The sequence below is a fragment of the Panthera tigris genome, chromosome D3, assembly GCF_018350195.1.
Source record: "Panthera tigris isolate Pti1 chromosome D3, P.tigris_Pti1_mat1.1, whole genome shotgun sequence".
NCBI lineage: Eukaryota > Metazoa > Chordata > Mammalia > Carnivora > Felidae > Panthera > Panthera tigris.
Window position 1 is genome coordinate 19,287,163 of NC_056671.1, and position 25,624 is coordinate 19,312,786.

General features: G+C 44.4%; 1 protein-coding gene and 1 long non-coding RNA gene across 4 annotated transcripts in view; one reads left to right on the top strand and one right to left on the bottom strand.

Moving 5' to 3' along the window:
- SPECC1L (sperm antigen with calponin homology and coiled-coil domains 1 like) overlaps positions 1-17,675 on the bottom strand; it is a 140,650-nt gene extending 122,975 nt beyond the window's left edge. Inside the window, exon 1 of one of the 3 annotated variants that reach the window (XM_042962151.1) lies at positions 17,523-17,675. The gene's annotated coding sequence lies outside the window, so the exon portion shown is untranslated. Of the gene's footprint in view, positions 1-10,801; positions 10,821-12,251; positions 12,271-17,522 lie in introns of those variants that run through there. The other 2 variants (XM_042962149.1, XM_042962150.1) reach the window with 2 other exon arrangements.
- On the top strand, positions 12,564-15,575 carry LOC122232541. Its single transcript, XR_006209891.1, has 3 exons — positions 12,564-12,733; positions 13,067-13,175; positions 15,358-15,575. It is a non-coding gene; the product is annotated as an uncharacterized LOC122232541 (long non-coding RNA).
- Positions 17,676-25,624: the final 7,949 nt, after the last annotated feature.

Below are 25,624 nucleotides of genomic sequence, written 5' to 3' on the forward strand. Positions count from 1 at the left end.
GTTAAAAGTCAAAAATAAATACAAAATACAGGGGAGCCTGGGTGACTCAGTCGGTTAAGTGTCCGACTTAGGCTCAGGTCACAAACTCACAGCTTGTGGGTTTGAGCCCCGCATCGGGCTCTGTGCTGACAGCTTGGCGCCTAGAGCCTGCTTTGGATTGTGTCTCCCTCTCTCTCCACCCCTCTCCCACTCACGCTCTGTCAAAAAAATAAGTTAAATAAATAAATAAATAAATAAATAAATAAATAAATAATACACACAATAACTCCAAACCAGAAACAACCCAAATGCCCATCAACAAGGGAATGGATAAACAAACGGTGGTATGGCTATACAACGAAATAAAACTCTGCAAGAAAAAGGAAGAATCCACTGATAACATTCAACAGCATGGATGAATCTCAAAAGCATTATGATAAGCAAAAGCATATGAAACCAAGAGTCAGACACTTGGCCGACTGAGCTGCTGCCGGTTGAGCATCCAATTCTTGGTTTTGGCTCAGGTCATGATGTCAGGGGATCAAGCCCTGCATCAGGCTCCATGCTGACAGTGTGGAGCCTGCTTGGGATTTTCTCTCTCCCTCTCTCTATGCCCCTCCCCTGCTTGTGAGCGCACGTACACACACACACACACACACTTTCAAGACAAATAAACTTTAGGGGCGCTTGGGTGGCTCAGTCAGTTGAGCATCCGACTTCAGCTCAGGTCATGATCTCATTGCTTGTGAGTTCGAGCCCCACATCGGGTTCTGTGCTGACAGCTCAGAGCCTGGAGCCTGCTTCAGATTCTGTATCTCCCTCTCTCTCTGCCCCTCCCCTGCTCATGCTCTGTCTCTCTCTCTCAAAAATAAACATCAAAATTTTTTTTTCAAAATAAATAAACTTAAAAAAAAAGCATTATGATAAATGAAAGAAGCCTGATATATTCCATTTACGTGAAATTCTACAAAATGCAAACTTTCCTACAGTGACAGAAAGTAGATCAGTGGTTGCTTAGGGGTGGAAGAAGGGGAAATCAATTGAACAAGATACAAGGGAACTTTTGGGGGTTATGGAAATACTCTGTATCTGGACTGAGGTGCTGCCAATATGGCTATATACATTTTTCAAACCCCACCAAACTGTACATTTAAAATGGAAGCATTTTTCTGTATATAATCATATTGTAAAGTTCATTTAAAAAAATACAATAAAAAAATTCCTAAATGCTCAATTAAAAAAAGCAAAAATTTAGATCTGAGAATTGTCTTGTCAATAGCACAAAAGAAGTCTTTCTAAACTAGTTAAAACAGATTAGAATTTGAATTTGGTTTGATAAAAATGAAATCTTTTTCAACAAGCATTTCACTAGTTAGATAAAATGAAAATTAATAAAAAGAAATACTAAGGAGTCCTTTTTCCTTCTGTCTACTGAGTACAAGGTCATGGTCTCAATAGTAGGCAATTTTGCCCCCTAGAGGACCACTGGCACTGTTGGTAGATATTTCTGGTTGTCATGATGGAGTAGAGCTGTTACTGGCATCAAGCGGGTAGAGGCCAGGGATGCTGTAAACATCCTACAATGCACAGAACAGCCCCTTTCAGCAAAGAACTGTTTGACCCAAAATATCAATAGTGCCAGGACGAAGAAACCTTGGGGTACAGGGATTGGTTTAAGCCTGGAAGGGAAGATGTCTATCTTTCTGCACCTTACCATACACAGGGTCACATTCGCACAGACATTCTGTTGAATTGAGAAAGCAACTCAACAGAATTGGCTGATAGGAAGGGACTGTCCCTGCCACAGGGCCTATTACTACCCTGGATTTCCACCCACATTTCCTGGGAAAGGACAGCTCAAAGAAGGGCTCTCTCTGATCTCCCAGAATGAAATGTGAGAAGGAGCCACAGGTCTCACTGCTTAGCTGCACCTCTTTCTGCAGTCCCCTAGCTGCCTGGCAGAGACTGACCACCCCAGAGGGTATGTATGGCCGAACTCTACCGTTCTCACAACCCTCTGAAACCTCACTGGCAAGAGGAAAAGAAGTAAAACCTGCAGGCCAACTATATGCACCAAGCACTATGCTGGAAACTTCACACACATCATTCCATTCAACTGTCCTTCATCTAAGGAGATGGGTGATTATCAAGTCCACTGTAAAAAGGATAACCTGACCCTTCACAGCTGGCAAATGTACAGCAGGGATCTGAGACGGTCTGATTCCAAAACCTAGGGCATTCCACCACAACTGGGGAACTCTGTGGATTGTCCTTCTTTATCTCAAGGGGTGGCATGTACAGTGAGACTCCAGAGGGCCTTTGGTGTGTTCAATGTTCACAGATGTTTCACTATGGTAGAGTCGTGTCTTGCCGAGACTTACAGCATTCCCTCCTCTCCATCCCCACCACCCCTGCAAGCCCAGCTCCAGCCTATTTCTGTTGGGAAAAAGTATAGCCTGACAACTACCACAGCCTCATGATGTTCTCCCAGACTGCAATGCTCCCACACCACAACTGTTTCTCCACACCGAAGCACAAAGTCCACCCTGCACTCCCCTGTGGCAGGCAATGCCCCACTCCCTGCCTCAGACCAAACACCCCAATGACTAACACACGTCCTCCAGATCTCAGCTCCCACCGACCCTCCCCACCTGGTTTCCTGTTTTACACACAAACATAGCCATGCTTTTCCAAACACCCACACTTCTGCTCCTACCGTTACCTATCCCTGAGAGCTCCTTACCATCTTCTTGCCTGAGAAATAGCTGCTCACATGTCACGTCAAGATTCAGCTCAAATGACATCTCCTGGTACTTCCACTACAGCAATCACTTCACTGTATTTTATCTAGGCAGCATTTGGTACACAATTAGAGCAAAAAAAAAAAAAAAAATGCTGTTTATCTCAAATTTAAATATAATTGGGCATCTGTATTTTCTCTGGCAACCCTAGGCTTGGCACACAGATCCACAAGTAGGGAGGAAAGGAAAGGCACCAGTAGGGAAGGGAGCAAAAGAACACAAGAAATAATATACAAAATGAACCACGATGAAAAAGATGAACAGAAGTCTTATGCCATACTCAGCAAGAATATTAAAAGTCCGAATCTCTTTGCTTGACATCAGTCCTCCACAAAACAGCCTGACCTACAATTCCAAAACCAGTCTCTGGGACTCCTCTCCAAACAGCCTAAGTTTAGAGCAGCAGGCCTGTTTCTCTTTCACGAATCCAGCACTGGTCACTCTGCCTTACTCACACAGCTCCCACGAACTGATGTGTTCTCCCCTCAACTCTAATGTCCATTCACTGAAAATGCCTCCTCCTTCAAAGCCAACCTCAAAGGACGAGCACAGCTCATGTACCCTCAAGGTCTAGCTCAGACAACCTATGGCACTGATACCAATGGTCCCCCCCACCTCATGAGGGCCCCAGCCCTTAGACTGTAACTCTTCCAGCAATTACCTACACACCTTCAGATGCAGTTGTATAGAGACTGGTCCCCACACTGAGCGGGGGGGGGGGATACAAATACCCACTTATGAGGCAAGGCAGGGATAAGTACTTTAAAGATATCATTTAACAACTGTAAAGAAAATGGAACCAAATACCTGAAAAACAGACAAAAATCAAAGCTATGAGGTGAACAGCCCAAATCTCTGCTGAAAAGGACATGTGTGTCAGAAGTAAATCCTAATAAAGTCTTTCTAGACAGGCCAATTAACCACCTATTACACAGTTCACCGCCTGTTATGAGACAACCTGTAACAGAGTGTAGAACTTCTGTTCACTGATTAGTGGTAGGATAAGGATATAAGACGAAAAAGAGAAAAACAGTGGAAAGCACTTCCTTCTGAGTTCAAAATGTCATAGTCCACACTTCCTTGTTAAAATGCTGAGATACACCATTTAACTCAATTACACTGATTTTGCTGTTGCCAATTTAGGATCATACTGTTTGTCTTCAATGTTCAAGCAATAAACCTCAGTGACATGTCAGAATTTGAATAAACCATAACCAATCTGGTATTAAGAAAATATAACATGTAAAATTTTTTTCTTTTAATGTTTCATTCCAATCTTTTAAAAAGTAAAATTTTAGAGCACTGCTACACGATGTTATTACTAGCAAGTTGAATTTCAGTAAAAGGTTAGTAGTAGCATATATTAAGAATAACAGATTCCCAGGGCGCCTGGCTGGCTCAGTTGGTTCAGCGTCCTACTTGGGCTCAGGTCATGATTTCATGGATCGTTGAGTTAAAGACCCGAGTCAGGCTCTGTGCTGACAAGCTCAGAGCCTGGAGCCTACTTTGGATTCTGTGTCTCCCTCTCTATCTCTGCCCCTCCCTCCTCGTGTGCGCTCTCTCTAAAATAAACTTTTTAAAATTAAAAAATAGTAATAATAACAGATTCCCATACAAGTATCACAGCATCTTACCCCCAACTCAGCAATGGAAATCTTCAAATTCTAATACAGAGCTCTGGAAACAAGTCAAAGAAGAAAGACTTTCAACTTAAGAGGTTGTTTAAAAAATATGGCTGTTTTCAAATCTGAAAAAATCCAGAAGGCAGGAATAGGACTAGTGAACAACAGATATCAAGAGGCAGATTCCGGGACAGCTAATAATCAGAGATGCCCCTACACTAAATGAACTGTCTTGAAAGTAGTTGGATCCTCCTCTTCGCTCTTCAAAAGCCTTCTACTAGTGGGGCTGGGAGGGCTGATTTATCACCAGACATCAGCGGAAATGGGAAGTTCCTACACTAACCTCAGTTAGCTAGGTATCAGATATTCACAATGGTTCATCTCTAAACCATCAGACAGCAGTGGGATAAATTCAATTATTTTAAAAAGCATTGTATGGTAGTATGGCAGGAAGAATTCTCCTAGCTTACTTTCTCACTTGCTTGTAACTTGATGCAATCTTTTTTTTCAGTTCAGCTACCCTTACCATCTGAAATCCACCACGCACACTTCTGACACAGCATGGCATGGAGATTTAATCACTGAACAAATATCTAAAGTCTGGGCTTCTGACAAATTTTTTTTTAAGTACATAGACAAAAGATAAACCAGTAACTGCTATGCAAAAATTCATTGGCCATCTGAGAGATAACAGGTCTTTTTCTTCTTGATCTCACTAATCTCTGAAACCACTTTCAAAGATGTGTGGTGACTAAGAGTTCTAATGATCCTTTCTCAGAAGCCATTCTGATGTCAACACAGAACCTACTACCACTGCTTACCACCCTCTCTGCCCATCTGCAGTGTGTAACTCCTTTGGCTATGCAAACACAGTGCCTATGTAGCTTTTTCTATAATCACATGCAACTGGGAACAAAACAAGGTAAGAAACCTGGGTGTTTATCTCCAAGGATATAAACCTGGGTAAGACAGTAAATACTGCATTAGCCTTTCTTCAGAGAATCTCACACTTACAAAATAAACCTCTCTTTAGCCTACCATCCTAGTATACACTCTTCCCTTTTCATTTCCAGTTACAAAACAAAATCTCTGGGTGGCTCAGTCAGTTGAGCGTCTGACCTTGGTTCAGGTCATGATCCCACAGCTCATGATTCGAGCCCCACATCAGGCTCCCTGCTATCATGACAGCACAGAGCCGGCTTCAGATCCTTTGTCCCCCCCCCCACCCCCCCACCTTAAAAATAAATAAACATTTAAAAAAATCTCCCTAGGAATACTATTGGAAAAAATTATAAATTCAAAATTCATTCTTTACTGTCACTTTATTTAAAATAATACAGAAGGAAGGGCACTTGGCTGGCTCAATTGGTACAGCATACAACTCTTGATCTCAGGGTTGTGAGAGCCCCATGTTGGGTGCAGAGATTACTTAAAACCAGAATCTTTAAAAACATAAAATAAAATAAAGTAATACTTGGAGCATGTGGGGGACTCAGTTACTGAGCATCTGACTCTTGATTTTCGACTCAGGTCATGATCTCATGGTTCGTGGGATCAGGCCCCATGTCAGGCTCCATGCTGACAGTGCAGAGCCTGCTTGGGACTCTCTCTCTCTGCTCCTACCATCCCCCACCTGCATGCATGCACACATACACTCTCTCTCTAAAAAATAAAAAATAAATTAAGTAATACAGAAGGAATAAGGATATATTCTAAATGTGAGAAAAATGAACCAAAGAGAATTATCATTAAATATTAGCAAGAGACTGTCCCACTTTTAAGTTTTTTTAATGTTTATTTTTGAGAGTGTGAGTGAGGGAGGGGCAGAAAGAGAGGGAGACACAGAATCAGAAGCAGGCTCTAGGCTCAGAGCTGTCAGCACAGAGCCCAACGTGGGGCTCAAACTCACAAACCGTGAGATCATGATCTGAGCTGAAGTCAGATGCTCAACCGACTGAGCCACCCAGGCGTCCCATGTCCCACTTTGAAAACTTGACTCTGAGTGGCTTAAGGAAAAAGAGGCAAGGAGAAGGGAGGAGGCCCAGCCAAGAGCTCAGGCAAGAAAGGATGCAGAGGGAGGAAGCAAAGAAACGTAAAAGGGGAGAGGATGTTGCTAACAGTGGTCTGGCATCAAGTTTAATCCCCTACTCATCATCCCTCAACACCCAAAGCCTTCATTATTAGGTAGTAGCTTCAAGGGCAGTCCCTCCAATTCTTGGGCAGTTTATGGAGCCAAATGTCAGTACAACTTTAACTACCACTTACCAGAATACCTGCCAAAGCAAAGGGAATAATTTCACCCCTCTTTACACATGAAAGCTCTTCAAATATTTCAGTTACAAGAGAAACAACACCCACCTAAGTCTTCCATTCTCCAGGCTACAAAGTACTGTAGTTCCTTCAACCTTATGACAAATGCATTCTAGTTGAAAGGCAGCAAAAACATAAAACTTTTAATCAGAAACCGTGGCTCAAATCCAAGCGTGGCCACTGGTTAACTCTGTATTTTTAACCTTGTTTCCTCATTTATAAAATTAAGGAAAATAATAGTTGTGCTAACTACCTCAAGATGTGTTGTGAGAGGACCATATTTAATGAAAGATACACATGAAATGTATGCTTTTTCAGCTCTGCTGCTATAGATGCTCAATCGATTCCACAGTACTATTAACATAAACCTCATAAACCTTATGAATTAAATTAGTTTTATAAATAAAGTTTTGGAACCCAACCCAACTAAGCACATGTGTGATGGGAGGAGTCAGAGCAAAGCCAGGAGAGGAAGTGATTAAAAATCCCAGTACAAAATAAACAAACAAACAAACAAACCAGTACAGCTAGACAGCTTTCTGATTGACATTTATATTCTATACTAGACTTTTAAGAAATCCAAAATTTAGGATGCCTGGCTGGCTAGGTTGGGGGAACATGCAACTCTTGATCTCGGGGTTGTGAGTTCGAGCCCCATGTTGGGTGTAGAGATTACTTAAAAAAAGATAACTAAAAAAAAACAAACAAACAAACTTTAGAGCATTTGGGTGGCTCAGTCAGTTACGTGTCAACTCTTGGTTTTGGCTCAGGTCATGATCTCATAACTCCTGGGTTCAAGGCCTGCATTAGGAGCAGTACAGAGCCTCCGGGATTCTCTGTCTCCCTCTCTCTCTCTGCCCCTCCCCCACTTGCTCTCTCAAAAATAAACAAACATTACAAAAAAAACTTTAACATAAACTTCCAGTTTGCATTTTTTTAATTTAAAAACAAGGAACATTAGTAACTGAAATGCCAAAAAACTTTTTTTGCAAAGTATTTTATTAACTACAGTGAAATTCTGGTTATTAATAAATGATTTGCATTCCATGATGATTGAGCTGGGTCTGGCCCAGCAAGCCTTTGAACTGGATAGGTAACAGGAAGGTTGAGTAAATGCGTGTCTAAAGTGTGTATTTCTAACTTCATTTCCAAGTCAAATACAAATATAAAAAAACAAAATCAGAACAGAAATGTTTAACTGCATTACTTCTAGAGCCAACCAAGAGGAGTTAGTGCAGGCCCCACTAGGCTGCATATCAATGTAAATCTGCCCTTGTGGGGAGGACATCTTTTTTCCCTCCAGACCTAACCACTCTAGATGACCCAGATTATTTTCCCTAAGCATCAGCATGAATAATTTAGAGTAGGCTTTACTGTAGGGGCAATTTCAATAATTCACAGGGCAGTATTATAAGTATACAAAAGTTCAGGAAGAAAACAAGACTATCGTGTGGGCCTGGAAGTTTTGCCAAGTCACCCAAAAATCCTCTTGGCTGCACCCATCAAAAACTTCCAACACATATTATATACCTTACATGGCTTTTTGGTCAAGGTTGTTTATTACTGATCACTAGAGTAAGGGGATTTGTATACAATTTATAAATATGCAAACTTTGCTACCAAGGACTTACCCACTTACCTTTCAGGCCTATCAGTTTATCCCCCAGAAAAACTCTGTATCTGCATTATCCAGCTGGTTTTCTATTTTCCCCTTTATGAAAGTTGCTTTTACCTGCAAGGTGAGTAATACTAATACTGACTTACAATAACTTGTAATGTTTAGGGTAATCTAGCCTTTGGTACTTCATATACGCTACTCAGAAACTGCCACAGACTCACACTGCACTGGTAAAATCCTATCTATATTATTTATTTCCCGACTTCCCACCCACTCCCCCACCAGAAAATAGAATTCTCAGAGTGCAGGGGAGTTTGGCTGGTTTGTTCAATGCTGTTGCCCCAGAGCTTAGAACAGTGCCTGGCACTTAACAGCCACTTAATAGATATCTGAACTGATGGAGCGCCTGGCTAGCATAGTTGGTAGAGTATGTGACTTGATCTTGGGGTCTTGAGTTTTACTCCCACAATGGGCATAGAGTTTATTAAAGAAAATGAAAAATAAACAAATAATTATCTCCTGACTTGAAAAACTAATATATTTTTATTATGGATTATTACTAGGAAGTCTTTAATCACGAGTAAGAGTGATACCAGCTAATTTTTTTAAGTTTGTTTGTTTGTTTATTTATTTAGAGAAAGAGGGGCAGAGAGAAAGGGAAAGAGAGAGAATCCCAAGCAGGCTTATTTATTTAGAGAAAGAGGGGCAGAGAGAAAGGGAAAGAGAGAGAATCCCAAGCAGGCTCCACACCGTTAGCATGGAGCCCTACACGGGGCTCAAACTCACGAACCATGAGATCATGACCTGAGCCGGAAGCAAGAGTCAGATACTTAACCAACTGAGCCACCCAGGTACCCAATACCAGCTAATTTAATGGAGCTTCCAGAAGTATTAAGCAAAGAAAACAAGAAGCATGGGTGGTTCAGTTGGTTGAGCATCCAACTCTTGATTTCGGCTAAGGTCATGATCTCATTGTTCATGGGTTTGAGCCCCGCATCGGGCTCTGTGCTGAAGGTGTGGAGTCTGCTTAGGATTCTGTCTCCCTCTTTCTCTCTGCCCTTCCCCTGTTCGCTCGCTGTCTCTCAAAATAAGTGGATAAACATTAAAAAGAAAAAGAAAACAAGAAGCAAAAGTGTCAAAAATATCCCATTTATTTTTTAAAAGTATCCTCCAAAAACCCAATGCTGATGAGAAGGGAAGAACTTGAAACCCTCATACACTGCTGGTGGGAATGTAAAATGATGCATTTTTGGAAAACTGCATCACTGGTGGTTCCTCAAAAACTTTAGCATAGCTACCACATGACCCAGTGATTCCACTCTGAAATACATATGCAAGAGAACTGAAAATACTCATCCACAAAGAAACCTGTACATGAATGTTCACAGCAGCATTATTCATAATCGTCAAAAGTGGAAAAAACCCAAATGTCCATCAACAAAATATAAACTATTATTTGGCCATAAAAGGAATAAAGTGTAAATAAATGTTACAACATCAACAACCCTTAAAAAGATTACACTAAATGAAGGAAGGCAGACAAATGACCACAATTTGTAGGATTCCACTTATATGAAATATCCAGAATAGGCAAATCCACAAAGACAGAAAGTAGATTGGGATTTCCAGGGACTGCAGGGAAGGGAGAATGGGGAGAATGGGGAGAATGGGGAGAATGGGGAGAATGGGGAGAATGGGGGACTATTAATCAGAACAAGGCTTCTTGGGGTGCCTGGGTGACTCAGTTGGTTAAGCATCCGACTTCAGCTCAGGTCACGATCTCACGGTTCATGGGTTTGAGCCCAGGGTCAGGCTCTGTGCTGACAGCTCAGAGCCCGGAGCCTGCTTCAGATTCTGAGTCTCCCTCTCTCTCTGTCCCTCCCCCAAGTCATGCTCTGTCTCTCTCTCAAAAATAACTAAATACTAAAAAAAAAAAAAGTTCAAGGCTTCTTTCTGAGGTGATGAAAATGTTCTGAAATTAGTGAATGGTGATCAATGCACAACTCTATCGATATACTTAAAACCACTGAAGTGTACACTTCGAAAAGGGTGAACTTTAGGGTGGATTAATTCTATCTCAATAAACCTGTTCTTTTAAAAGAAATATACATGGGGCATCTGGGTGGCTCAGTCGGTTAAGCATCCGACTTCGACTCAGGTCACAATCTCACCCGCGTCGGGCTCTGTGCTGACACCTTGGAGCCTGCTTCGGATTCTGTGTCTCCTCTCTCTGCCCCTCCCCAATTTGTGCTCCGTCTCTCAATAAATAAATAAATATTTAAAAAAATACATGTTTGCAAATGAATACATGAATACATCATTCAGGTATTCAAATGAATATATGCACTCAGGTATTCCTGTGTTCAAATGAACACATGACATGATAAAGAATGTTAAAGAATAAAGTATGGGAGGGAGAGGGAGACAAGAGTTGAAGCAAGGAAGAGATAAACAAAAAAACAAAGACAGACCGGGGCACCAGGGTGGCTCAGTCCATTAAGCATCTGACTCGATCTCAGCTCAGGTCTTGATCTCAGGGTTGTGAGTTCAGGCTCCACAGTGGGCTCTGCGCTAGGCATGAAGCCTACTTAAAGAGAAAAACAAAAACAAAAACAAAACAAAGAAGGATTAAAAAAATACAAGGCTGGGGGCACCTGGGTGGCTCAGTCGGTTAAGCGTCCGCCTTCAGCTCAGGTCACGATCTCACGGTCCGTGAGTTCGAGCCCTGCGTCGGGCTCTGGGCTGATGGCTCAGAGCCTGGAGCCTGCTTCTGATTCTGTGTCTCCCTCTCTCTCTGCCCCTCCCCCGTTCATGCTCTGTCTCTCTCTGTCTCAAAAATAAATAAACATTAAAAAAATAAAAATAAAAAAAAAAAATACAAGGCTGCAGGCCTTGCGTGGGGGGACTGAGTCAGGCTGAATAAGCGTACAATGAGGGGAGCATAAAGAATAAAAATGAGGGAGCCCTGGTTGCAGAGTCCAGCAGGTAATTTGTAACAGGGGAGAGACAGCAAACCTGGGTAACTGTAACGATTCAATGGAGTTTGCAGAAACCGGACCAGAAAGGGAGAACAAGAAAGAACATGAGAGAAAAGATTTAAGACTAGCCCAAACCCACTAATATTTAAAAAGAAAAGTGTACAAGAAGAAAATTTAATAGTTTCCGCTCAAGAATCCTTGAGCCTGGTAGGATAAAACCAAACCATAACAAGAAGCTTCCAGGCAAAGAAGGGAGTGGGCCTCAGGACACTGGCTGTCTTCTATGTAGGAGAAAAGGGGCATCTCCTGGGAGAAAGTGCAATTGTGACTGTTCTGGAAAACAAGCAGCTCCAACGGACTGCCTCGGGAATTCTCGGTAGAAGAGGTGTGACTGAAAAATGGCTGACTTAGGATTTTTCCCAAGAACATGAGAAGGGAGAGAGGAAGAAAAGGACACCTTTAATTTTTAACAGATACTTCTTTATAAATCTTAACAATGCTGCCAGATTTTTTGCATGCTTCTTTCCTAAGCTTAACCAAGGTCTTTTAAATTTTTCTTCGGATAACCTCAGTTCTTTTGACAAGAAGTATAATATGGGCTTTTATCATTTTTTTCTTAAGATTTATTTTTAAGTAATCTCTACGTCCAACATGGGGCTCAAACTCACAACCCTGAGATCAAGAGTCACACTCTCTCCCCACTGAGCCAGCCAAGCGCCCTTCCTTTATCATTTTTGTTTTCCCTAGGCTACACGCACAATGGATAAACTTGAAATTTAATATCTTGATTTCTTAAACCTTGATTGTCCAAATACATCAAATTAAAACAAAAACAAAAACAAAAAACCAACCAAGGTGAAGGTATATATACAAGGGGAGAGGGGGAAGCAATATACAACAAATGCATATTTCCTCTAGAGCCAGGAAGAAAGTTAATGCCCACCTGGTTTCTGGATTACAACACAGATATTAGAGATAGTCCCCTCCTTCAAGAAGTTAAGATTTGAATTAGACACCAAGATACAATTAAATAGACTGCAAACTGGTGTGTACAATGGGAGGTGTCTCAGGGCCTGAGAGGTCATGCACACCTGGAGTGAAAAACTCCAAAGGGCAGGGACTAGGTGATCTCTACACTCTTGGTAGTGCTGACATGCCTAGCACATAACACACCCAGCAGATGTAACAACCTTCAGTCAAACCACACACTCTGCTGTGCACTGTGATGTCACTGGCTCATGGAGTAAACAGACAAAACACAGGCCACCAAATCCTACCTGGACAAGGAACTGGACAAGTATGCCGGAGATAGGTCAAGAGATCCCTTCAAGGCAAGGTAATATCTAAGCTGAGTTTGAAGGAGATAATTCAGATGAAGTGAGCGAAGAGCATTCCAGCAGAGGGAAACATGGAGACTGGAAAGAGGTAAGGGACCAAGAGTTACTCAGCAAAACTCAGTGAAGCACCAAAAAGGGGGAGTAGAGGGATGAGAGTGGAGGCCAGAGCCCAGTGATGAGGTGTCACAGATACCAAGCTAAGGATTAGTAAATCCGATTATGAAGATAGTGGGAGCCACTGAAGTCCTTAAAATTGGGGATGGGGGTGAGGGTGGGGTTGGGAGGAGTGACTATGAACAGATATATTTTGGAAATATGGAGGCAGGAACAAACCTCTGGATTTAATCAGAAAAGAACTACACTGAAGACATGGGAAACGATCAAGAAAAGCACTGTAAACAAGATCTGCACTCTTTTCTAGGGGACAAATTTCCTTTTGGGGGTTACCAAATTATCCTTTGAAAATGGACAACTTATGGAGCACCTGGCTGGCTCAATAGGTGGAGCACATGACTCCTGATCTCAGTGTTGTGAGTTCAAGCCCCACATTCGGCGTGAAGCCTACTTAAAATAAAAATTTGGGGGGTACCTGGGTGGCTTAGTCGGTTAAGCATCCAACTTCAGCTCAGGTCATGGTCTCACAGTTGGTAACTTCGAGCCCCGCATTGGGTTCTTTGCTGTCAGTGCAAATCCCACTTCAAATCCTCTCACTCCTCTCTGTCAGTACCCTCCCCTATGCGCAGACACTGTCTCTCTCTCAAAAAAAATAAACATTAAAATAAATAAATAAAATAAAAAATTTTTTAAAGTTTTGAACATGGAGAACTTACAGGTAGCTGAGAAGAGTACAGAAGTTAGTATTACGAAAAATTAAACTGCATTTGTAATTTTAATTCAAGACACTTAAAATGAGGGGCACCTGGGTTGGCTCAGTTGGTTGAGCATCTAACTCTTGGTTTCAGCTCAGATAATGACCTCACTGTGAATTCAAGCCCCAAGTCAGGCTCTACGCTGATAGTGTTGAGCCTGCTTGGGATTCTCTCTCCCTCTCTCTCTCTGCCCTTCCCCCACGCTTGCGTGTGCCCGTGCTTCTAGGCACTTTCTCTCAAAATAAATAAATAAACTTAAAAAAAAAAAAAAAGACACTTTTAAAATATATGTTTGGAGCACCTGGGTGGCTCAGTCGGTTAAGCATCCAACTTCAGCTCAGGCCATGATCTTGCAGTTTGTGAGTTTGAGCCCCACATTGGGCTCTGTGCTGACAGCTCAGAGCTGGCAGCCTGCTTCGGATTCTGTATCTCCTCCTCTCTCTGCCCCTCCCATGCTCATGCTCTGTCTCTGTCTCTCAATAATAAATAAATGTTAAAAAAAATTTTTAATGTATGATACATTTTAATATATTACAGTTTTGTGAGTACAAAAATAAGTAAGTAAAAAAATTTACAATAACTAACTCTAAGTCCTATTAACAGCAGACCAGGATGAATTTTATAAAGACTTCGCAGATATAGAGATCATCTGCTACATTAGTTTTGAGAGACAGAGCACAAGCTGGGGAGGGCCAGAGAGAGGGGGAGACACAGAATCCGAGGCAGGCTCCAGGCTGTGAGCTGTCAGTACAGAGCCTAATGTGGGGCTCGAATTCACCAGTCGTGAGATCATGATCTGAGCCTAAGTCGGATGCTTAAACGTCAAAATCTGAGCCGAAGTGGGACGTAACCCAATGAGCCACCCAGGCGCCCCTGCTACATTCACTTTGGAACAAAGCATAGCCACTTCTTTGCTTCAGCATATCTGAAATTCAATCTATAAGCCTAATTTCTTGATAAGCTGTTTCACAGCAAAATTCTAAAGTCACATACTAAAAGATTTCTGAGCTAACAGAGAAACCCCATGGGGGTTCTTTACCTCGGCAGCTAGTCTATTCACCACTAACAATTCCAACTACCAGGAGGAATTTCCCTGCCTAGGCTTATTTTGTTGGCACAAGCACACACACACACACACACAAAATATCCTGACACTTTATATCCAGTAGGAAAGAATAATCAGAATAGTAACATCTTTAATATCAAGCAAATGTAACAAAGCCTTCTCAGTTGCCTGTGTATTTGGACAGATGACCACGAAGTAAACTCATATTTACTTTTAAAAAATAACCTTTATTTTAATTTTTTTAGCACCAAAAGCCCCAGGAAATTTTCCCTGAACTCCCTAACAATAGCAAAACAATAGTTTCTAGGCTCTCTTTTTATCTAAAAATATATTATTGTGATAAGATAACCAGCCTGTATTTGCCATTTACAATCACCATATACCACCATTTGCCAGCACCATCATTTCATAAAAGATGTTTAATTTTTAACACCAAGAAAATGACATATATTTTTTTAGAAAGGGCAATCCTGGGGCGCCTGGGTGGCTCAGTCGGTTGGGCGTCCGACTTCAACAGGTCACAATCTCACAGTCCGTGAGTTCGAGCCCCGCGTCGGGCTCTGGGCTGATGGCTCAGAGCCTGGAGCCTGCTTCCGATTCTGTGTCTCCCTCTCTCTCTGCCCCTCCCCCATTCATGCTCTGTCTCTCTCTGTCTCAAAAATAAATAAACGTTAAAAAAAAAAAATTTTTTTTTTTAAAAAGAAAGGGCAATCCTTTAATTGAATAAATTTAATGAAAAATTTCCCATATTGTCCTTGTTTTTCTCAATATGCCAAGGCCCATTCAACACTCCATTTCAGGGGTCTGACCAAGAGTCTCCAAGATTTGTTCTCACCAACTCCCAGTCCTTGTGGAGGGACCACAAACAATGTCATGGAACTGGTGAGAAGACCCAGTTCTACCAAAAGCCAGAGGACTCTATTGACAAGGATACATTAAATGTTAAAACTGGCAACTTGGGCGCCTGCGTGGCTTGGTCAGTTAAGTGTCTGACTTCAGCTCACATAATAATCTCCTCACGAGTTCAAGCCCTGCATGAGGCTCTCTGCTGTCAACACACAGAGCCTGCTTCAGATCTTCTGTCCCCCTCTCTCTCTGCCCCTGCCCTGCTTGCGCTTGCGTTCTCTCTCTCTCTCTAATCAATAAACATTAAAAACAAAAACAAAAACAAAAAACGGGAACTCAAGCTCCTTTCACCTCCACCCCTCCTTCACCCACTCCACCCCCATCCACACTTTACAAATAGGGAAAGGAAGGTCCAGAAAGGAAAACTGACTTGCCCAAAGCCATAAAACCAAGAGAATCTCTAGCCTGCTGACACCCTCACTGACTAGTCCTCGACTGAGCTGGACAGTTGATGTAATACTATATACAAGTTAGCCATGTGATTTAAATATGTATGTGGTTATATGGCAAGTCTTAGGTGAAAACCCAACCCTGGTAGTAATTTTGAACCCATATACTATCATCTGAGTCATCTGAAATTAAGATGTACTGTCTCAAATCAATTATAAAGAGAACCTCTGCTTCACAGAAACCCCATCTCAAGACAACACAATGTAGATATACACCCTAAAAATGCAAGTTTAAAGCTTTTCTATGGCACAATATTCACTTTCTTACTGAAAATGAATGTCAAGAAAAATCCCTACACACCTAGAGTATACACAGGCTATTAAGAAACATTCTCCAGCTACCTAAAGTTGCTGAGTCTTTAAAGGCTCTGCTTGGTGCACACTAAATCAAAAGAGGGAAAGAGACATTTTTAAGAAGGAAGATAAATTATTGGACCAACTAGCTATTTCTTTACCAAAAAATTTTTCCCCAAATCAATAACCCTACTGCTCCTTACAGATATACCTATCAGTATTGTTTGACTATTTCATAACCTGCGTGTGTTATGCTGATGTCTACTGATATCTACAAAGCTCTGATTTCATCTCAAGATACATCCTCCTGGCTGACAGCAAACGCTCTTGGGCTCTGCAACATTTTTCAGTTTCCTGAATCTGTTGTAAACTTAGGAAACATTATCAATGACTTGAGACGCTCTTCTTACGATATTTTTCTCTGTAACCAACACACTGCAGAGAATTTATAGGAATTTTTCCTGGCCCTCCCATACCTGCCGGGAAATTACCAAGGGCATTAACAAATGAAGGATCTCTACATTTGAATGATCACAGGAATTCTTACTTGGTCTCGTAAATAGGCTGAAACTACGTGGAAACTGATTTATTTTCCAGTCATCTCCAGGGGAGGTGCTCAACAATGAAGTATGTCTTAAATATAACCAGTTATGCCATACAATGACCAGATTGAGTTAAATGCAGAATTCCTCGGCAAAACACCAGATTCATATCCAACCTGATGCAAGTAACCAGGTTTCAAGAAAAAAAGAACATTCCGCTCGCATAAAGATGACCTCCCATGGGCGCGGGCGAGGGTGGGGGCGCGTGCCCTGGCGGAAACAGAGCCTTCAGGAGGCCCGGGGTCCGGCGCCCGCAGCCCTGCTCCCAGAACCGCGTCCTCGAGGCCCCGGGCAGCGCTGTCTCCGCCGGGAGAAGGGACCAGGGCTATGGGGCGCCGGCCCCAGCCTCTCCTGGGGAGCGAGGAAAGGAAACGGAGAGGGTCACGTTCAGCCCGACGCCTCAAAGGGACCAGCAGGCGGGGACTGGGGTGGGGGGGTGCAGAGCCACCTGGGACCCAATAACAGACAGGAGTGGCCGCGGACCCAGGGGTCGGCCTAGGTGCCCGGGAAGGGGACAGCGCAGGCGCGGGACGGGACGGGGGGGGGGCGGGGGGGGGGGGCCAGTGGGGGACCGCGCAGGCGCGGGCCCGCTGGGGTCTGCGGGGCCGCCTGGGCCTGGCCGCGCGGGCGGCGCTGAGGAGATGGACAGGCCCGCCAGCGCACACTGAGGGAACCCGGCCCCGGCTCTTACCGCGCGGCGCCGCCTCGCTCGCTCGCTGGCTCCGGGATGGGGCCGGGCGGCGAGCTCGCCCGGTGGCGCGGCCCGAATCCGTTGAGTCCGGCCTCAGGGCAGCAGCCAACCCCGCGGCGCCGTTCGCCCGGCCCGCCCTGCCTCCTTCGCGGCCCCCGCCCTCGGCCCGCCCCTGGTCCGCCCCACACAGCGCCTGACAATTGCGCAGGCGCACTAAGGCTCCGCCCACGTCCCGTCGCCGCGCAGGCGCCTACGGCCCCGCCCACTCCGTTCACCTCCCTCCGGTCTCTGGGCAGCGCAGGCGCCCTTTCACCTGGCCAGCCATAAAAAAAGACTCCGGCACGTGGTTCTGACGGGTCAGGTTTTGCGCCAGAGCTCCGGATGGCAGATGCTCCTGGGTGCTGCGTTTGGCGCGGTGGGGTGATGAGTGTAGAGCTCTCTTGTCCCAAAGCCTTACCTCAGCTCAAAGGTCCACCTTTCCTGCAGCACGTATTTACAGTGTACCAAGGACGGTGCCAGGCATGAGGTAGACAGTAGCGATAAAAACACAAGCCCTGCCCTTCTGGCGCTCCCCGTGCAGCAGGGGACACAGACACTAAACAGGTGAGCAACCAAAAACATGAAGCTAAGTATCTTTATCAAGTTAAGGAAGTTCTGTTAGGTCACTATTATCTTACAGATTTTTTCCTTTGCTTGAACTACGTTAATAAATGTTTATTACATCATGTTAGTTTCCCGTGAAAAAGAAAAATTGGACTTGATAAATTTTTCATACATTGCTGGACTATTCACTAATATTTTATTTAGCATTTTTGCATTTATGCCCATAAAGGATGTTGCCCTTTACTTTTTGCTTTCTTTTTTTATTTATTTTCTATTTTGGAGAAAGAGAGAGCACCAGCGGGGGAGAGGGGCCGAGGGAGAGAGAATCCTAAGCAGGGTCCATGCTCAGCATAGAGCCCAACACGGGCTCGATCCTACGACCCTGGGAGCTGAAATCAAGAGACCTACGCCCAACCCACTGAGCTGCCCGATACCCCTCCTTTTGCTTTCTTGTACTGTCCATGGCTGGTTTGGGATTTAATTTATAATAAAGTCATAATGAGTTGAGGCGACTGCTGTTTTCTTCTTTATCTGGAAGATTATGTATAAGAGGATGTTTCTGTTCTTTGCAATGTTTGCTGAGGTTGCCTATAAAATTATCCAGGCCTGGTATTTTTCTTTGGTTTTGTTTGTTGTGAGACTTTTCGGGGGATAGGATGCTGATTTTAAACTAAGCATTCCATTTCTTTAATGGTTCTATATTTAGACAATTTTTTTTTTAATGTAGGCTCTATGCCCAACATGGGGCTTGAACTCACTACTCAGATCAAGAGTTGCGTGCTCTACAGACTGAGCCAGCCAAGCACCCCCAGACAGAATTTCTACTTCTTTTTGTGTCATCTTTGATAAGTCATATTTTTGTAGGAAAGTGGCTGTTTTATTGATGTTTTCAAAAACCATTGGCATAAAGTTATTCATATAATTCCCTTATGGTTATTTGTTTTAATTTTATTTCAGAATTTTAATTTCAGAAGACATCCATTCCTATGGTTCCTCTTCCCAAATGCACCTACTTGTATTCAGTTTCTGGATATCCTTCTAGAGATACTTTATGAATATAAACAAATATAAAAAATAAATAGATATGTTCTAGGGCACCTGGGTGGCTCTGTCAGTTAAGCGTCCATCTTCGCCTCAGGTCATGGTCTCATGGTTTGCCAGTTCGAGCCCCACATAGGGCTCTCTGCTGTCAGCACAGAGCCCACTTTGGATCCTCTGTCCCCCTGTTTCTCTGCCCCTCCCCTGCTTGTGCTCTCTCTCTCTCTCAAAAATAAGTAAACATTAAAAAAAAAACCCACATGAGCAAGTTTACCTCTGTACCGTCGGTTCCATCCTTTAGACCCTTACCTAGGTCCTCACGGGCCCCTGTGTCTCTGAAGCCATGAAGACAAAACCTGTTTCCCACAAGATGGAGAATACATACAGGTTTCTTACATTTGCTGAACAATTGGGGAATGTGAATATTGATATTATTCACCAGATTGATAGAACTGCAAGCTATGATGAGGAAGTCGAAACCTACTTTTTTGAGGATCTGCTGAAATGGAGAGAACTGAACCTTACAGAACACTTTGGCAAATTTTACAAAGAAGTTATTGACAAGTGCCAGTCCTTCAATCAGTTCGTCTGTCATCAAAATGAGATAGTTCAGAGTTTGAAGACTCACCTGCAAACCAAGAACAGTTTTGCTCATCAGCCCCTTTTGGATTTGGTTGTACAGTTGGCACGAGATCTGCAGACAGACTTCTATCCACATTTTCAGGATTTTTTCCCGACCATCACCTCAATCCTGGAGACTCAGGACACAGTTACTAGAATGGGCTTTCACCTCACTGTCCTATCTTTACAAGTACCTGTGAAGACTGATGGTGAAGGACATGTCCAATATATACAGATGACCCTTTTCTCTCTCTAATTTGGGTTTGGTTTGATTTTTGTTCCTTTTAAATTTTATTTTATCTTACGTACAATTCAGTGCTGTTTAGTAAATTTATAAAGTTGTGTAAATACGACCATAATCCAGTTTAAAAACATTTCCATCATCCCCAAAAGATTTCTTATGTCTGTCTACAAGTCAGTTGTGCTCCCCATCTGCATCAGTTTTGAGGGCAAAAGCATATGGCCTCTCCTTCACTAACGCTCTCTCTCTCCCTTTCTCTCTCTCAAATTGAAAGAGAGAAAGGGAGGGAGAGAAAAAAAGAAGGAAAGATTTCATAGAAACATTCTGCTTTCAGATTACAGGGGAAACCTTCATTCTTTTCTTTATAAATACTATTATTTATTTTCTTTTTTTATTGTCATTTTTTATTTTTAATGTTTATTTTTGAGAGAGACAGAGTGTGAGTGGGGGAGGGGCAGAGAGGGAGACACAGAATCGGAAGCAGGCTCCAGGCTCTGAGCTGTCAGCATAGAGCCCGACACGGGGCTCGAACCCACGAATCATAAGATCATGACTTGAGCCAAAGTCAGACGCTCAACCAACTGAGCCACTCAGGTGCCCCACTATTATTTATTTTCTATTCTTCTGCCTCCTTTCACTCAACATTAGGCCTATGAGATTAATCAATTTTGTTGCATGTACCTGTGGCATGCAAAATTAATATCTATTTGGTTACTGTATAGTGTTCCATTGTGTGAATTTACCATACCATACTAGATCCATTTTCCTACTGATGGACATTTGGTTTGTCTTCAGCTGTGAGCTGTTAGTGGATGGAAAATTGCATGAAGCAAAAAAGATTCCTGGATTCTCCAATGGAAAGTTATGCATCCTTGGAACATACCCTTCTAGGTTGTCTGGTTCTGATTTTGTGGGGGCTCTGAGCCTTCTATTATCTTTGAGCTCTTTTACAACTCTGCAAATTGTAGAAAACTGATAGCAATGCAAATGGTTCTTATCTAAGGATAACCCTCCCCCACAGTGGAAAAGTCAGTTTTGCCTCCATTTGCAAGTTTATTTCAATATTTCTGATCTATAAATGTGTCTGACCTTTGGATTCTACTTTGAACTGATAGTAGCATCTTTTTTTTTCTTAAAGTGTATTTATTTTGAGAGAGAGAGCAGGGGAGGGGCAGAGAGACAGAGACAGAGAGAGAGAGAGAGAGAGAGAGAGAGAGAGAGAGAGAGACCATCCCAAGCAGGCTCAGCACTGCCAGAAATAGGCTTGATCTCACGACCCTGAGCCGAAATTAAGAGCTGGACACAACTCACTGAGCAACCCAGGTGCCCCCTGATAGTAACATCTTACTGGCAACTTGTTTAATTAACAAATTGTTACTTGGTACGTGTTTATTTTATATCCACATAAGGGTCATGATTTTACTTTTTTTTTTCATTTTTAAATTTAATTTTAAATTTTATCCTCTAACACTAGAAAGAAAGTTCCTAGGAATATCCGGGATCTAGCAAAGTACTTTTAATGAGCCAAAACTACTGAAATAGATGTTCTCCCATTGAAATTCCAAAGCAAAAGAGCCATTTTTGACCAAGCAGGAGGCTGCTGACATTTCCTGAGCAGCAACCAGGCCTGTGGAACCAGACCCTGTGCCTGGGGCTGGGGCTGGGGATGGGGCAGAGATGGCTTTGACCAGTTATCTAGCCTCTAAGAATCTTCTCTGGCCCAGGCAGCAGTGTAAACTGGTCCTAAATCAGGTAAGCAGTTGCTAAGGTGTCCTGGAGGAATCAGTGGTATTTGAGCAGCATTTCCATAAAGAGAGGGCACATCCCGGATAGAGGACAGCAGGAGAAAGAGCAAGGAACTGAAGGCAAACAGGCATTGGCAAAGACAAGGAACAGAGCAGCAGGCAGCATGGCTGTCCATGCAGAGGTGGGGGTAGGGGCAGAGCAGAGAATCTTCCCCACCAGGCCTTAGAACTTGGGTTCAATAGTGTGGACAGCGACTAGTAACTGCACCTTTGGGACACGGAAGTGATGTACTGCAAGATTGCCTTTGGAGGACCGGCCTCCTGGCATGCACAGGATTGGGAGGGCAACCCTCACAGTCGGGGGCCTGCTCATGGTTCTGGGGATTGGGGAGTCTGGGAGGTCTGGGCTAGTGACAGGGTGGGAGAGAAGGAGACAAATCTGAGGGTGGGGCACACAGAACCATCTGGACTTCAGTCTGTGGCTGGACCTCAGTGCTGGCATCTGTGTGGTCCCATCAACCTCATCCATACTCCATCCTTTGTCCTTGCTCATCCTCCTTGGCTCCCCAGAACCAAAGGGGAGGAAAGAACAGGCATTTGTTGCAGCTGCTGGCCTGGAGCAAGAGAGAACCTGGGGAAGCATGTGGCTCACTGCCTGTGCAGGAGGTCATCTATCAGTGTGTGAGCCCCTCCCAGGTCCCAACCTCCAGATATCTGGCTATGGCCACCGAGTGGCAGGGTTTGGGACACTGTGATGATTCATTCGTGAGCTGAGAGCGCCCCTCGGGTCAGACCCTGCTGGCCCTACCATGCTAGGGTCTCAACACCACTAAGGTGTGCTGAGCCCTGCAGCCTGGAACCCCTTTGAGCTCAGTGCTGCTGTTTTCCCACTGACCCACTCAGCTCACCCGGATGCCCACCGCAATCACTGACTGCCCCACTCAGGCCCAGCTGCTTCATCCGCACCACAGCTGGAGAAATCAAACAGCATCGGCAGTAGGCCAAGTTGTAATCGGAAAACAACTGTTCCCAACAGTTAGCAAGCCATCAGCTTTGAGTGCCAGGACGTGGAGTTTGAGATTCTTGACATGCATCCCTCAGAGCCAGGGAAGCTCTGGGTCCCAGGAAATATGCAACTGTCAGCTGAGCAATGATGTGTCTGCAAGCAGAGATGGGCTGTTGGCCTTCCACATCTATGCTGCTCGCTCCAGGAGGGACCCATGTACTGGCGACCACAGCCTGAAACCCCAAAACCTCCTTGCAATGCCCAGCTGGCCTGCAGGTGACCCAGAAGGATACAAGGCATCCACCTTGTGGCCACCTTATGGCCTACAGAGATCAGACATAATCAGGCCCTCTTATGACACAGTCAGGGAAACTGAGGCCTGTGAGCATTTCTGGGGGTCCCAGACTTGAGCTCAAACCCTGGCTCAGACAGCCACTGGCTATGTGACCTCAAGCATATTCCTCAACCTCTCTATGCCTCCAGTTCTTCTGTGAACAATGGCAATACTCCCCTGCCAGTTGGGGTCCTGGGGGGACTAAATAACAGGACCCCACACTATTTCATGCCCCCTGCACACCACACTTCTCTTCGAAGTCTTTGGCACATGGAAATCACATGGCTAATAAACGGCAATGATGCATTTAGTGTCTGCTGACATGGAGACTGTAAACATCCCAAGGACAGGGCTTGGCATGTGGTAAGGGCTCATGACATGGTTCCTCTTGTCTCTCAGTGTCCAAGTTCCCATCCACAGAAAGCAATAACCCTTGTCCAGCTTCCTGATTCAACTACCCAGCACTGGGGACCTCTGGGAAACAAATGCACATCTTGATGGGAATATGGGGACAGCAGTGATGAGCTGGAGAAAGGGACTCTAATGTAAAATGCCCGGGGTTTATTTTTTTAATTAAAGAAAAACATTTTAAATATTTAGTTTTTGAGAGAAAGAGAGATAGAGCGTGAGGGAGGGAGGGGCAGAGAGAGAGGGAGACACAGAATCCGAAGCAGGCTCCAGGCTCAGAGCTGTCAGCAGAGAGGCCGATGCGGGGCTGGAACTCAAGAACCATGAGATCATGACCTGAGCTGAAGTTGGACTCTCAATCGACTGAGCCACCCAGGCGCCCCTAAAGTGCCTGAGGTTTAAGTAATGGTCATCGGTCTTCCTAGTGTCAGTGTCTAACTGAATCCTTATTTATCCTTATTTTCCAGGTGAGGAAGGTGAGCTTCAGTAAGATAAATTAATCATCCAAGAGGTGCCACAAGTCTTGGCTTCTAAATCCTGGGGCTGCACCCCCAGCTGGTGTTGCCCCACACCTTGCAAAGGAGCCTCCTGGGAATTTTGCACACAACCCGAACCTCCCAACACGCCCACATCGCTGAGAACCATGTTCAGGATTTTTGGAAAAATTCACCCTTTGAGGGTAAATTTCACTCTGGGGAAATTTTAAGAAAATGGGTAAAAAGAGAGGGACATAACAGTGTATCATTATCCTGTTTGGAACCCAAAGCACTGTTTTCGCAGGAAAACCTGAAGGCAATTCAGAGAAGCTCTAGAAATATCTGGAGGAAAGACACGCCTGCTGAGAAAACATGAAACTGCCCTGGGGAATTAATTTCAAACTGGTTAGCAGGACACACCTGTCACAGAAGCCAGGGGAGGAGGGGATCAGCAGGAGGGACAGGTAGCCATGTCAGAGGCTGTCAGGGCGGGAACGGCCTTTGGCTTCCAGGCAGAGCCAGACTGACCCGGACACAAAGGAAGTGGGCACTGAGGGGCGAGACTGCAAGGGCAGGCAGCCCTTCCTGGGAGCTCGATGGGGAAGGAGAAGGAGGGTGTGGTTGTACCTGGGCGGGGGGAGTGTCAAGAAAGGGCTGTTTCTTCTTTCCCTCCTGCTTTCTGCGAGCTAGAAGTGAACTGAGTGTGTTTATGGGCAGCAGTGTTGAGATATGTGGGGCATCCTGATTGCGGAGTTCAGTAGCGGGTGGAAAAAGAATTCACCCAAGGCAGAACACAGGAGATAGAAGGACTAGGGAGCAGTGGGCAGGACAGCAAAGGAGAGACTGTCTGCCACAGGGTGGTGGTGGGGGAGACTATAGTTACAGGGTGGAGTGAGGAGGCATGGGAACAGATGGAATTTCCCCTTTTTTGGTAACTGTGACTGGTTGTAAGTAGCCCATTGGTCAGTGAGGGCTTATGGCCATTTTGAGGCAGGCGGCTTAATGAGCCTGTTTGCATTCAGCCCAGTGGTCACTGTGGGCCCTTTTGCCTTGCTTAAGTTTCCATTGCTCAAGCCTGTTGCCTAAAAGTGGCCTCTACAGGATTCTCTGCAGAGGTGGGGCACAGGGGGTCTATAGGTTGAGCTGCCTGAGGAGACAGGCCAGGAAAGAGCTGTCTACTTTCTCAGGGTTTCTCTTTCTCTCTCTCTTTTAAGTTTATTTATTTATTTTGAGAGCGAGAGCGAGAGAGAGGGAGAGAGAGAGAGAGAGAAAGAGAGCATGAGAGGGGGAGAGGCAGAGAGAGAGAATCCCAAGCAGGCTCTGCACTGCCATCACAGAGCCTGACACAGGGATCGAACTCACAGACTGTGACATCATGACCTGAGCTGAAATCACGAGTCTGACACTTAACTGACTGAGCCACCCAGGCGCCCCTCTCAGGGTCTTTTGTAGGCAGGGCTGTGGTGGAAGAGGGACCCGAGGACAGTAGCCAAAGCTCTCAGGCTGGGTTGTGTGTGATGATCCCCGTGTCTGTCTCCAGGGACCCCACCCCAGCCTTTCAGTCTCTGGCCCTAGGACAAAGGAGGGACAATCCATTTCTGTTCTGAGCAGGAGCGCATTTGGAGGTGGG